Here is a 14682-nt window from a genome sequence, read left to right as displayed (position 1 = left end):
GAACACGGAGGAAGGACGGCGCAACATGAGGGACATGCGGGAATATTGGATAAAAGGAATAAGGCAGGCAGCCCCGAAGGGGCACAATTTTACCAAGGCCTTTGGGAATCATCAAAACCCGGAGGAAAACCCTACGGACTTCCTAGACAGGATTAGGAAGAACTTGCAGCAGTTCGCTGGGGTGGACCCTGCGATGGAAGTGGGACAACAACTCATACGGGTAGAGTTTGTATCAAAAGCCTGGCCAGACATACGAAAGAAGTTAGAGAAGATGGATGATTGGGATAGTAAATCTCTAAGTGAACTACTACGGGAGGCGCAAAAGGTGTTTGTGAGAAGGGACGATGAGAAGCAAAAGAAGGCGACAAAGATAATGATGCAGACGGTGCAACAAGTGACAGCTGGAAGGAGGGAAAAGGGAGAGCCGTGGCAGGAACAGGAAAGGGGAGAGTCGTGACAAGAGCAGACGAAAAGGGGACCATGGCTGGAACAAAGGAAGAGTGGAGGAACGCGAGACCGCGACAGGGAAACGAAGACGATACTCAGATGTTACTACTGTAATGAAGAGGGACATTTTAAACGGGAGTGCCCCCGCTACAAGTGGGAAGTGCGGTCGTACGCCCTGATGGAGGAAGATTAGGGAGGTCGGGGGTTCCTACTCTTGGGGCAAAAGGACTATCGACAGGAACCCCTGGAAAACTTGAAAGTAGGACCCCAAGGGTCAGAGATCACATTTATGGTGGACTCGGGAGCCGAGAGATCAAGTATAATCCAAATGCCCCCTGGCGCCCGAACAGGGAGAACAGTTATGGGGGTATCTGGCATTGGAGGAAAGACATTGCAAGTCCCAGTGGTGGAGGACGTGGAAATTGGGTATGAAAACAGAACTACTAAACGAGACCTCCTTCTACTGCCATCGGCGTGGTTTAATTTGTTAGGAAGAGACGTGCAGGTCAAACTAGGGATCGGAACGGTACCAAGTAACGGGGAAATGGTGGTAAAGTTGTTCTCCCTCACCGAAGAAGCTGATCAACAAATAGACCCGGAAGTATGGTACCGAGAGGGGAACAGAGGGGGTCTAAACATCAAACCTCTCCAAATTACTATGTTGCCAGGAAGAGGCCCGGTAAGAAGGAAACAGTACCCGATTGCTATGGAAGGACGGGAAGGGTTACAAACTGTGACAGAAAGATTAATCACAGATGGACTACTGGAGGAATGTATGTCCCCTTTCAATACTCCAATACTCCCTGTGAGAAAGCCGGATGGGACGTATAGGCTGGTGCAAGACTTGCGGGGGTTGAATGAAGTAGTCCAGGCTAGGTACCCGGTGGTACCTAATCCTTACACGTTAATGAGTAAAATTCCCCCCGAACATGAATGGTTCAGCGTAATAGATCTGAAGGATGCCTTCTGGAGTTGCCCCCTTGACGAAGAAAGTCGGAACCTTTTTGCATTTGAATGGGAGAATCCCTTCACAGGATGAAATCGACAGTTAAGATGGACGGTCTTTCCGCAGGGATTCACGGAGTCACCCAACTTGTTTGGACAAATACTGGAGCAGATCTTAGGAGGATTTCGGTGTAACGCGGAGAATCAATTGCTCCAATATGTCGATGATCTCTTACTCTCAGGAACAAGCGAAGAGGAGGTACGAGCAGACACCGTTGCCCTGCTGAACTTCCTGGGGAAACAGGGTTTACGTGTCTCCAGGACAAAACTCCAGTTTGTGGAGCAAGAAGTAAGATATCTGGGCCATCAAGTCAGTAAGGGGCATCGCCGTATCACGCCAGAACGAATATCAGGGATTACGGGTATGCCAATACCTAGGACGAAGAAGGAAATCAGACAATTCCTGGGGCTAGTAGGGTATTGCCGGATATGGATTGAAAGTTACACCACTCTAGTAAAATTTTTGTATGACAAACTGGGACAAGAAGGACAAAAGGTGGACTGGTCAGATGAGGAGGAGCAGCGATTTAATATTATTAAAAATAAACTGATCCGAGCTCCGGTATTGGCTTTACCCACCCTGAAGGAACCGTTCCAGTTATATGTCAATAGTGCCGGCGGAATTGCCCAGGGTGTGCTTACCCAGCTGCGTGCAGGGAAACGTCAGCCGGTTGCATTTTTGTCAAAAATGTTAGACCCTGTGTCATGTGGATGGCCGACCTGTATACAGGCAGTGGCAGCTACGGCAATGTTAGTAGAAGAGGCCCGGAAACTTACCTTTGGAGGAAGAATCACAGTATACTCCCCACATTCGGTGAGTACCATACTGGCTCAAAAGGCTCACCGCTGGTTAACAGACTCTCGCATCCTGAAGTATGAGACGATTTTGATGACCGGGGACGATCTCAATTTTGCAAAAGATCTAAGTTGCAACCCTGCCCAGTTTCTATACGGACGTCCTGCAGATGGGGAACAGGAGCATGATTGTGTGGAATTTGTAGACTTGCAGACCAAAAGCCGAGAGGTCCTGCAAGAGGCCCCGCTGGGTGAAGGACAGGAACTGTACATGGACGGGTCCTCCCGGTGCATCAGTGGGGTACGGTACAGTGGCTATGCTGTCGTAGATGGTGCAACGAAATTGACGATCGAGTCCGGACGACTGCCCGGGAAGTGGTCAGCCCAATCCTGTGAGTTGTACGCCCTCCCAGAGGGCCCTGAAGTTGTTGGAAGGGAAAGTGGGGACCATATATACTGACTCAAAGTATGCATACGGAATCGTTCAAATCTGGAAAGAACGAGGATTGATAACTTCCCGGGGAAAAGAATTAGCTCACGAACAAATGATCAGCCTAACGTTGGAAGCCCTGGCATTACCTACGGAACTCGCAGTAGTCCATGTACCCGGTCACCAGAAGGGGTCGACACCGGAAGCAGTGGGAAACCGGCTGGCAGATGAGGAAGCCAAGCGGGCAGCGGTCGAAAAACCCGTCCAATTATTAACACTAATACCGTTGAGGGAAGGGCTCGCTAAGCAACCCGTCTTCATCCAGGGGGAGATTGATAAAATGGATCAATTGGGTGCCCAGCTAGATACTAACGGGAAGTGGACGGTTCCTGATGGGAGACAAGTACTGAACAAACAGATCACCCGGGGTATTCTGCACCGATTACATCATCAGACCCACTGGGGGGTGCAAGCCATGTGTGACACGATCCTGAGAGACTATGTATGCAGGGGGATATACACGTTAGCCCAACAAGAAGTAGTCGGATGCCCCACTTGCCAGCGTATTAACAAGAAAGCCATGCATTCTATGCCAGCTGGTGGTCAGCCCCTCGCAATTAGGCCATTCCAGAGGATCCAAGTAGACTTTACAGACTTACCCCCAGTACAGAGATGGAAGTATCTGCTAGTAATAGTAGACCATTTCACTCACTGGGTAGAGGCTTTCCCAACTGCCAAAGCTGATGCACCAACTGTGGCCCGATTATTGTTAGAGAACATAATCCCGAGATATGGCATAATGGAATCTACCGACTCAGACTGCGGGACACATTTTGCTTCTAAGCTACACCATTTGATCTGTACTGCCCTGGGTATCCAATGGAAATTCCATGCATCCTCAGAGCTCGGGTCAAGTTGAGAGAATGAATGGCACGCTCAAGACCCAATTGACTAAGCTGATGTTAGAGACTTACCATGGCCAAAGTGCCTTCCCATTGCCCTATTGAGGATACGTACAGCACCTAGCCGGGATATCGAGGTCTCCCCCTATGAGATGCTGTTCGGATTACCATATTGGAGTAAGGTTGATGGGTGTCCCACACTACAAGGGGGAGATGTATTTGTCAGAAACTATTTACTGGCCTTATCCCGTTCTTTTGCAGAACTCCGGAGGAAGGGTCTCCTGGCTCAGACTCTGCCGCTGGACTTCCTCTTGCATAAGGTGGAGCCCGGAGATTGGGTACTTGTAAAGACCTGGAAGGCCAAAAAGCTCCAGCCGCAGTGGGAAGGACCGTTCCTGGTCCTGTTAACAACTGAAGCCGCTGTTCGGATGAAAGAAAAAGGGTGGGCCCACGCATCGAGGAGAAAGGGACCTGTTCCGCCAGAAGGAGAGAACACTTGGACATGCGAGCAAGGGGACAAGCCGTGGTGGTAAAGCTGAAAAGACCGCGATAATGAACTCTACTTGGACTGTATTGGTGGGAATATTGATCAGTTTACTCCTGTATGTGGGGGAGGGCGAGGGGAGATGTGACAAATGTCGGACTACGGTGAGGCTTGGGAGTCGGATCTACTCGGGATCATTTGTGTCTCACTCCCATGTGAACGATCGGTGTTACGATGTGAGTGCACGACAAGAATGTTGGGAGGGTGGAAAACCCTATTATCAAGTGTATAATAAAGAATACGGTGGCAAAGTCCGTGGATGCCCTAAAAATGACCGCTGGGTGTGTGTTAGCAAAGCTGGGAAGTGGGGCCTATCCTCCGTGTTGCTCAGAGAGCAGATTGACAGAGTCAAGGAGACCAGAGTACAGAACACTGATCGGGAGTTGGAGAAAGGGCAGGACCGTCAGAGAACGGTCGTTGTCTCTAAAGTGCCATCTGTATACAAAGAGGTAGAAGAGAAGATTGAGCTCCCTGATGTAACACAAAACCTGTTTATTGATCTCACCTCTAGGATAGCCACTGTTTTAAATGTTAGCAATTGCTGGGTTTGTGGGGGGCCGCATATGTCAGAACAATGGCCGTGGACTGGTCAAAGCTTAGACATATGGGAATTGCTTCAAACCACTTGGACACATGTCAACGAAAGGAAAAGCCAGGGGTGGAGACTGACAAATAGCCCTGAGGGCTAGTGATGTGTTGAAGGCAAGGGGACCGTGAAGGTAGGAATTAGTCCCTGTCAGAGTGTATTGAATGCGACCACACAAGTATGGTGGCCTGAGGATATTACTTGGTACACTGCAAACAGAGATCATCAAAATTGCGTTCCATTACGTTCTGATTCCTCCTCTGAGGAGCTAGGTGCTGACTCTTCCGATGGCATGATGAGAGTCTGGAGTGGTAGTTGTCAGGGGAATCGATGCTGGGATAATCCTGTCCAGACTCTGGCACGGGGCCAGGAATCCGAATACTGGAATTGCAGTGGTCCTGGTCCTTATGAGGGCGTCCCTGGGGTAAAGGAGCTATGGGATGACGTTGTGAGGCAGGGAGGGCCTGCTCCAGATGGCCTATTTTGGATATGCGGTAATCAGGCATACTCCAAACTGCCCATGGGATGGGCTGGAGAATGCTTCTTGGGTCTGATACGACCTGAATTCTTCCTATTACCCCGGGCGGAAGGCGATGATTTGGGGGTTAAACTCTTTGACTCCCTGCGTAGGTTTCCAAAGGATATCCAAGTCGGTGATTGGGGGGATGAGTGGCCGCCGGCCCGGATTATTGAATACTACGGGCCGGCTACGTGGGCACAGGACGGCTCATGGGGGTACCGTACTCCTATCTATATGTTAAATCGAATTATCAGGCTCCAAGCAGTCGTAGAGGTCATTACTAACCAGACTGCCCTGGCCCTGGAGTTGCTGGCGAAGCAGCAGAATCAGATGAGGGCTGCTATATATCAAAACCGGCTTGCCTTGGATTATCTGTTGGCCTCGGAAGGGGGCGTGTGCGGGAAGTTTAACCTGACTAACTGCTGTCTGGAAATTGACGATAATGGTAAAGCGGTTTTGAAGATTTCCGATGAAATTCGGAAATTGGCCCATGTGCCGGTGCAATCCTGGCGTCCTCTTGGTGGTACCGGGTGGTGGGATGGTCTCCTAGGTGGTAGTTGGTGGCGCACGGCGTTACTGGTGGCTGTGGGGGGGGGGGCGTAATGCTTCTACTCATATTACCCTGCCTAACCCCCTGTATTCAGTTTTTAATTCAGAAAAATATTTCCCAACTCCGGACAGTGGCGGTTCCCCAACATGGAACGCAGGAACCTAAGGTGCTGTTGCTGCGAAAGACCGAGGATTTCCCGGGCCATTGAGGAGGGGAGGCTTATCTTAGTCAGGCACATCTTAAAAAGAAAAATGGTGGAATTGTGAGAGGCGATTTCGGTTCAAACAATTAAGATGTGCCGGACCCAACAGGCTTCTCTACAATAAAAAGACAAGACATGCTTCTTTTGTAAGAACATTTTGTATACTCAAAAGTGGGATAATTTAAATTGTGCAAATGCTGACATTTTGTGAGCAGAGTAAAGAACAAATCCTTGACTGATAAGACTATAGAATAGAAAAACAACTCGAGAGACATCACACAGACAGAGAAGAATAAGTCCTTGACTGATAAGACAACAGGGTAGAAAAAAACAACTCTGGAGACATCTGTTGCAGACTTTGTGACGAGGGTGCAGAATGGAAAAATACTGACGGTTTAGAATGTGAACCTCGTGGCTCTTTAGAGCCAAAGAGGGGAGGGACTTGTGCTGTATATAATGAGAAACGTTGTAAGCCTCAGCGCGCCTTTTTCTCAGAAGGGTGCCCAACTCTGCAGACTTGCTAATAAAACTTTGTTTTCCAGAATTTGTCTAGAGCAATTATTAAGAAGCGATTTACGTTTCTAATACTGAACATAGTAACAAAGTCAAAAGGTAATTACCTCACCCCACCCCCACTCCGGAAGAGGTGCTAACTGCGCTTGATTGCTTTTTCTTCTCGATGTGAAGAACTCTCACGCCTCTGAGTCACCTTCACGTCTCTGGTTGCTGAGTGAGTCACAAAGAAGGAGTTTCACCAGAGCTGCAACTGCCTCACTTCCCCACTCGACTTCCCCGTTTACATTTTCCTGCTCCTCAGTGATTTCAAGAAAACCAAATAGATGCGATGTCATTCTGTAGCCTCTCTGTCGATTCCTCCGTTTCAGTTTCAACATGGCTTAGGTCTCGGGGAACACCTTAATACTAGCGACACCATGAAATCACAGGTCCAGAGGTTCCACTGAGAGTGTAATTTCTTTCATTGCTGTTGCTGATTGAAAGAGCCACTAACGTGCGAACTGCTCCAAAACATGATTCAGGACCTCTGGTGCCAATTCTCGCACGTTGAATAACGACAGACAGCTTTCAAACGAGGCCTTTCAGACACTCCTTTGGGGTATATTAGACAGACAGACAAGTTCAGGAATTCGTGGTGCACTGTGACACCAGCGCATCAGCTTCTTCCCTGTCTTTGAACCGAGCCGCCTGCGCAACGAATGCAAATGCGGTACTGCTTTTCGAAGAAGGATCAGAAGGGGGTAACTACACTCTCAAACAGAATTGCTTATGATCAGAACAAGTTTGGATAAAAACTTTGCAATTCTTTGCACAGTCATTAAATGGAATTGCATTACATTTCACTACGCGAGCAGATTTGTTCAAGCAACTTCGAAGGCAGGTTTGCAGGTGGGAAAGCAAGCATGAAAGCTCCGTTCTTGTCCATGGAAAAGGCTGCAGTTGAAAAACAAAGCAGTTTCTGCCCAGTTTCGAACTGGGGACCTTTCGCTTGTGAGGTGAACGTGATGACCACTACACTACAGAAACCAGCCACAGCGCCACCGCCTGCAGCTCAGTGGCATCAAGCACTGAAAGTTGAAGCCATTCTTCGTTTCACCTTTCTGTTTCCAATAGCTCGTTGTTGTCCAGAGTAATTGACATCTTGAAAACATAAAAAAAGACACGTGAAATTGATGACAAAATATTGACAAGGATGTCGTCAAAGTTTGGACCGTAGGGCGAGGTGGAATAGGCTGGGAGGATTTTCCCTGCAGCGTAACGGCTGCGACATGATCTAATGGAAGGGTTGTAAACTGAGTATTTACGTGTTTTACCCAAGTTGGGGTGAGTTGAAAACTCGAGAGCAGAGGTTTAAGGTGAGAGGGGTGAAATTGACAAAGGAACTGAGGCACATTTCCCACACAGAAGGTTGTGCGTGTATGGAATGAGCTACCAGAGGAAGCGGAGGAGGCTCAGAAAATTGCATGAGTTTCTGGATAGGATGGGTTTAGAGGGTTTGGGGCCAAATACTGGGGAACCGGACTTGTTTAAATTTGGCTATGTGGTGAGCATGGACGAGATACACCGAAGTATCTGTTTCCACGCGGTGTCCCCCAATAACGTTGTGTTGCTTACACTGGATTTAAAGGATTACTTTTTAGCGGAGCTTGCCGTCGCAGTGTGTGGCACAATCCTTTACTGTGTTCGACTGCTCACGGGAAAGGTAGTATTGCGAAACACTGCAGAAAGGAACGACTTCCTTACCTTAGCTCCGACTGACCATACTCTGTGAAATTTTCCCAGATCCTCAGTTAAGGACTTTTGCAGCTGGAAGTTTCCGCAGAAACCCTTTTAACTCGTAAAGTTTTGAGCGAATCGCAAAACAGAAAGCATTTAACACGGAACACAAACAAAGCTGGCATACCTAATGCATTTTCAGACACAGAGATGCATGAATGCAAAATGTGAGATAGTCCGATGGCATGAGTTATAAAGTAATCTCACAACTAACAACAGGACAATTCCAAACTACTCTTTCAAACATACTGCAGCCTTAGGGAACCACCACTTTCCAGACAATACTGAAAAGAGAGAAAGAAAGCACCTAATAAGAATGGGCCATAAAAAGTGAATTTCACCAATCACAGTCTCGATTAGATTACCTTTCCCTTCCGATGTCTCCACGACGAAAACGAAGGAAATGGGAGAAATTCAACAACATATCACATCGAAATTCGTTGGAACGATTTTCCCATTGGCCAAAAAAAACCAAATAACGACGAGTCGAGTCACCCCAGGACTTTGTTTCACAACAGCGATGAAATAACAGTCTCCATTTGGTTCCAGTGCAAGCTCAACTTGCCTGGAACAGCACAGCTGCTTGCGAATTTCTGCGCGGGAGGCGAACACGATCATGACAGAGACACTTTGAAATATTCGGCACTATCCCGCACCACAGCTAATTCCCCGGGAAGCAAAGCCATTTTACTTTTCTTTTCAACATCAAAACAGTGGGGTCAGAAACAGCATTTTAACAAGCTGCAGCGGTGGAGTTGATCTGCAGAAATGGCAGCGGTGGGATTCGAACCCACTCCCCCTTCGAAATTGGAACCTGAATGCAGCGCCTTAGACCGCTCGGGCACACCACCAGCCGGCTGCGTGCACCATTTTCTTGCATTTACAACTGTGCTCTCCTGCATAACAACAGATGCCAAGTCACATGAAAAGGGTTCCATGATCCCTCTCCGACTCGCACAGCTGCTGGGATGTGCCCGTCTACAATAACAATTTCGCAGCAGATAATGAGAGCCCATCAATCCAGACAAAAATCAATGGTAAGCTGAGTCTATCTTCTCAGACTCTCTCCAGCTCCAAATGTATCTGTGAGAATATATGTTCGGTTATGATTTGGTCAAATAACCACGAGCTGCTTGACATTACTGCAATTTCGATTCTTGCTTTGCTGAATGATTTCACCCATTGCTTGAAACAGGACAAGTTTCACGTTTACACGGAACATGAAGCACACCGGACTACAGGGAAAATGCACAAAGCTGAGCAGGCCGTATTCCACATCATACCGTGCAGCATAATTTCAGTCACTGTGTCTGTTTTGCAGAATAAGAGTCCCAAACAATGTTCCCCACCCTAAAACCGGAGGTCGCATTCCAATCCGAGAACGACAGATCACATTGTGAGAACGCTCTGACCTCGGAGCCAGTTCGAGATGACACTTTCCTTGCCTTTTACCTTCACCGTGCAATTTGCTGCAGAGATGTTCACTCCTGGACATCAGCCACATGGATACCAACTGAGTCGGAAACCTGTGTGGGATTCGACGAGAAGCGACTCAATAAATTTTGCTCAATTCCATGGTGCTTATTAGAAATGCAGTTTCTGTTCACCTCAATCTAAAAGGCAGTTTCTGAACATAGTAACAAAGTCAAAAGGTAATTACCTCACCCCACCCCCACTCCGGAAGAGGTGCTCACTGCGCTTGATTGCTTTTTGTTCTCGATGTGAAGAACTCTCACGCCTCTGAGTCACCTTCACGTGTCTGGTTGCTGAGTGAGTCACAAAGAAAGAGTTTCAGCAGAGCTGCAACTGCCTCACTTCCCCACTCGACTTCCCCGTTTACATTTTCCTGCTCCTCAGTGATTTCAAGAAAACCATATAGATGCGATGTCATTCTTTAGCCTCTCTGTCGATTCCTCCGTTTCAGTTTCAACATGGCTTAGGTCTCGGGGAACACCTTAATACTAGCGACACCATGAAATCACAGGTCCAGAGGTTCCACTGAGAGTGTAATTTCTTTCATTGCTGTTGCTGATTGAAAGAGCCACTAACGAGCGAACTGCTCCAAAACATGATTCAGGACCTCTGGTGCCAATTCTCGCACGTTGAATAACGACAGACAGCTTCCAAACGAGGCCTTTCAGACACGCCTTTGGGGTACATTTGACAGACAGACAAGTTCAGGAATCCGTGGTGCACTGTGACACCAGCGCATCAGCTTCTTCCCTGTCTTTGAACCGAGCCGCCTGCGCAACGAAAGCAAATGCGGTACTGCTTTTCGTCGAAGGATCAGAAGGGGGTAACTACACTCTCAAACAGAATTGCATATGATCAGAACCAGTTTGGATAAAAACTTTGCAATTCTTTGCACAGTCATTAAATGGAATTGCATTACATTTCACTACGCGAGCAGATTTGTTCAAGCAACTTCGAAGGCAGGTTTGCAGGTGGGAAAGCAAGCATGAAAGCTCCGTTCTTGTCCATGGAAAAGGTTGCAGTTGAAGAACAAAGCAGTTTCTGCCCAGTTTCGAACTAGGGATCTTTCGCGTGTAAGGCGAATGTGATGACCACTACACTACAGAAACCAGCCACAGCGCCCCCGCCTGCATCTCAGTGGCATCCAGCACTGAAAGTTGAAGCCATTCTTCGTTTCACCTTTCTGTTTCCAATAGCTCGTTGTTGTCCAGCGTAATTGACATCTTGAAAACATAAAAAAAGGCACGTGAAATTGATGACAAAATATTGACAAGGATGTCGTCAAAGTTTGGACCGTAGGCTGGGACGATTTTCCCTGCAACGTAACGGCTGCGACATGATCTAATGGAAGGGTTGTAAACTGAGTATTTACGTGTTTTACACAAGTTGGGGTGAGTTGAAAACTCGAGAGCAGAGGTTTAAGGTGAGAGGGGTGAAATTGACAAAGGAACTGAGGCACATTTCCCACACAGAAGGTTGTGCGTGTATGGAATGAGCTACCAGAGGAAGCGGAGGAGGCTCAGAAAATTGCATGAGTTTCTGGAAAGGATGGGTTTAGAGGGTTTGGGGCCAAATACTGGGGAACCGGACTTGTTTAAACTTGGCTATGTGGTGAGCATGGACGAGATACACCGAAGTATCTGTTTCCACGCGGTGTCCCCCAATAACGTTGTGTTGCTTACACCGGCTTTAAAGGATTACTTTTTAGCGGAGCTTGCCGTCGCAGTGTGTGGCACAATCCTTCACTGTGTTCGACTGCTCACGGGAAAGGTAGTATTGCGAAACACTGCAGAAAGGAACGACTTCCTTACTTTTGCTCCGACTGACCATACTCTGTGAAATTTTCCCAGATCCTCAGTTAAGGACTTTTGCAGCTGGAAGTTTCCGCAGAAACCCTATTAACTCGTAAAGTTTTGAGCGAATCGCAAAACAGAAAGCATTTAACACGGAACACAAACAAAGCTGGCATACCTAATGCATTTTCAGACACAGAGATGCATGAATGCAAAATGTGAGATAGTCCGATGGCATGAGTTATAAAGTAATCTCACAACTAACAACAGGACAATTCCAAACTACTCTTTCAAACATACTGCAGCCTTAGGGAACCACCACTTTCCAGACAATACTGAAAAGAGAGAAAGAAAGCACCTAATAAGAATGGGCCATAAAAAGTGAATTTCACCAATCACAGTCTCGATTAGATTACCTTTCCCTTCCGATGTCTCCACGACGAAAACGAAGGAAATGGGAGAAATTCAACAACATATCACATCGAAATTCGTTGGAACGATTTTCCAATTGGCCAAAAAAACCAAATAACGACGAGTCGAGTCACCCCAGGACTTTGTTTCACAACAGCGATGAAATAACAGTCTCCATTTGGTTCCAGTGCAAGCTCAACTTGCCTGGAACAGCACAGCTGCTTGCGATTTTCTGCGCGGGAGGCGAACACGATCATGACAGACAGAGACTCTTTGAAATATTCGGCACTATCCCACACCACAGCTAATTCCCCGGGAAGCAAAGCCATTTTACTTTTCTTTTCAACATCAAAACAGTGGGGTCAGAAACAGCATTTTAACAAGCTGCAGCGTTGGAGTTGATCTGCAGAAATGGCAGCGGTGGGATTCGAACCCACTCCCCCTTCATAATTGGAACCTGGATCCAGCGCCTTCGACCGCTCGGCCACACCACCAGCCGGCTGCGCGCACCATTTTCTTGCATTTCCAACTGTGCTCTCCTGCATAACAACAGATGCCAAGTCACATGAAAAGGGTTCCATGATCCCTCTCCGACTCGCACAGCTGCTGGGATGTGCCCGTCTACAATAACAATTTCGCAGCAGATAATGAGAGCCCATCAATCCAGACAAAAATCAATGGTAAGCTGAGTCTATCTTCTCAGACTCTCTCCAGCTCCAAATGTATCTGTGAGAATATATGTTCGGTTATGATTTGGTCAAATAACCACGAGCTGCTTGACATTACTGCAATTTCGATTCTTGCTTTGCTGAATGATTCACCCATTGCTTGAAACAGGACAAGTTTCACGTTTACACGGAACATGAAGCACACCGGAACAGGGAAAATGCACAAAGCTGAGCAGGCCGTAATTAACCATACAACCAGGAAGACACAAGGATACCTGCACCATGTGTAACACGATGAAAACGGGATTGTTGTCAAGGAGTTCATTCTCGATCATGGATTGTAATCCATTTGCATTGTCACGTCGGTTCCAGCACTGTGGGGACATAGTGAGAATATGATGAATGTAATGTATTTTTCAGTTATGAAACAGTAAAAAGTGCTGAACAATTTACGAGGATGTTGCCAGCGCTCAGGGGTCTGAGTTATAGGGAGCGGTTGGAGAAGTGAGGATTTTACTTTTCGAGCACAGGAAACTGTGTGGGTTCTTTTCTAGAAGTGAATAAGACCATGTGAGGCTTGGATAAGGTGAATGCACTCAGTCTTTTTCCCAGGAACTCAAGGATTGGACGGCTTGATTGGATCAGTTTAAGATTAGAGGAGAAAGAATAAAAGGGAAGCTGAGGGGCAAAAGTTTTAGACAGAGGGTGGTATGTTTATGGAATGAGCTGCCGGTGGAAGTGGTTCAGGTAGGAAAACTCACAACAGGCAAATGACATTTGGTCAAATACATGGATTGGAAAGGGTCAGAAGCAAATGGGCCAGTGCAGGGATTTGGGGTTAGCGTGGATGACATTCTGGTCAGCATGGGCCAGTTTGGGCCAAAGGTCCTATCTTTGCTGTAAGATTCTACAATTCTAAGTGCATTTCCTATTTCTCCCACTAACTCTGGTATCCTGGGATGTATTCCATCAGGGCAATGAGACTTGTGTACCTTTAGCTCCATTAACGTACCCAGCTCTAACTCTTTCACGATAATTGTTATTATCTAGGTCCTCACCTTCCTCAGTCTCCTTATCAATTACTGCCATGTTCTTCGTATCCTCCACTGTGAAGACTGACTGCTGTGTGCTCATATTCCTGAACCCGGTTGGATAGGAATAATTGGGCACACAACTGTGAGAGGTCTTCTTTGAGTCTTTATTGAAGAGACATGGCAGATACCTGGATAGTGAACATACAAATACCTCCAGACCGCATCAGGTAACTCCCGGCCTGTCCGATGTACAGCTCCCATTCTTACACCTTTGTGGTTTGGGACTTTGAATAGAGACTGTCTCTCAGTATTATCTCCATGGCAGCAGCAGTTAGAAAGTCTAGTTCAGTTCAGCACTTTGTGGTTAAACCACATACCCTTCCCACACACCCTTGTGGCTCCCTCAAGTATCTGACAGGCGCTTCAGTTTCAGTGGGGTATCTCTCAGGATTCTGATGTGGAGGAGCCGGTGGTGGGGTGGACAAAGTTAAAAACCACACATCACCAAGTTATAATCCAACAGGATTATTTGGAAGTACAAGCCTTTGGAGTGTGCTGTGATTTTTAACTTGATCAAGATTATCTCAATGGTAACAGTTAAGTACTTCAGCAATTACAGAGGCCATATATTCCCCACACAATAGGTTCCCCTCTAGCAGGGTAAACGGCTATTCCAGCCCAAGGGATAGGTATTAATCACTTTTCTCCGCCAATTCCATCTCGCTTTCTGTTGATCTTTAAAGTTTTTCTTATCTCCTTGATCTTTGCCAATATTTATGCATTTTATTTCATTTTTATAGACTCCGTTATTTCCTGAGCCACCCATGCCAGATTACTCATTTTCCTACAGTCCTTCCTTTTCCCTGCTATATACTTTTGCTGAGCACGTCGAAAAATGGCTTTGATATTCTCGCACTGTCCGTCAACTTTCCCACCATAAAGTCTTTGTTTCCAGTCTACATTAGCCAACTCCTGCCTCATCCTATTGTAGTCTCCTTTTGTTTAAGCACTGGATCTTGGGAGTGGATCT

At 47.0% G+C, this 14682-nt stretch overlaps 2 non-coding genes across 2 annotated transcripts; both read right to left on the bottom strand.

Annotated features, from left to right (window-relative positions):
- Window positions 1-7450: 7450 nt before the first annotated feature.
- trnav-cac (transfer RNA valine (anticodon CAC)) lies at window positions 7451-7523 on the bottom strand. Its single transcript has one exon. It is a non-coding gene; the product is annotated as a tRNA-Val (tRNA).
- Window positions 7524-10782: 3259 nt separating this feature from the next.
- Window positions 10783-10855, bottom strand: trnav-uac (transfer RNA valine (anticodon UAC)). Its single transcript has one exon. It is a non-coding gene; the product is annotated as a tRNA-Val (tRNA).
- Between the last annotated feature and the right edge of the window lie 3827 nt (window positions 10856-14682).

Source organism: Chiloscyllium punctatum, chromosome 48, assembly GCF_047496795.1.
Source record: "Chiloscyllium punctatum isolate Juve2018m chromosome 48, sChiPun1.3, whole genome shotgun sequence".
NCBI lineage: Eukaryota > Metazoa > Chordata > Chondrichthyes > Orectolobiformes > Hemiscylliidae > Chiloscyllium > Chiloscyllium punctatum.
This window is presented reverse-complemented; position numbering and strand designations above follow the sequence as displayed.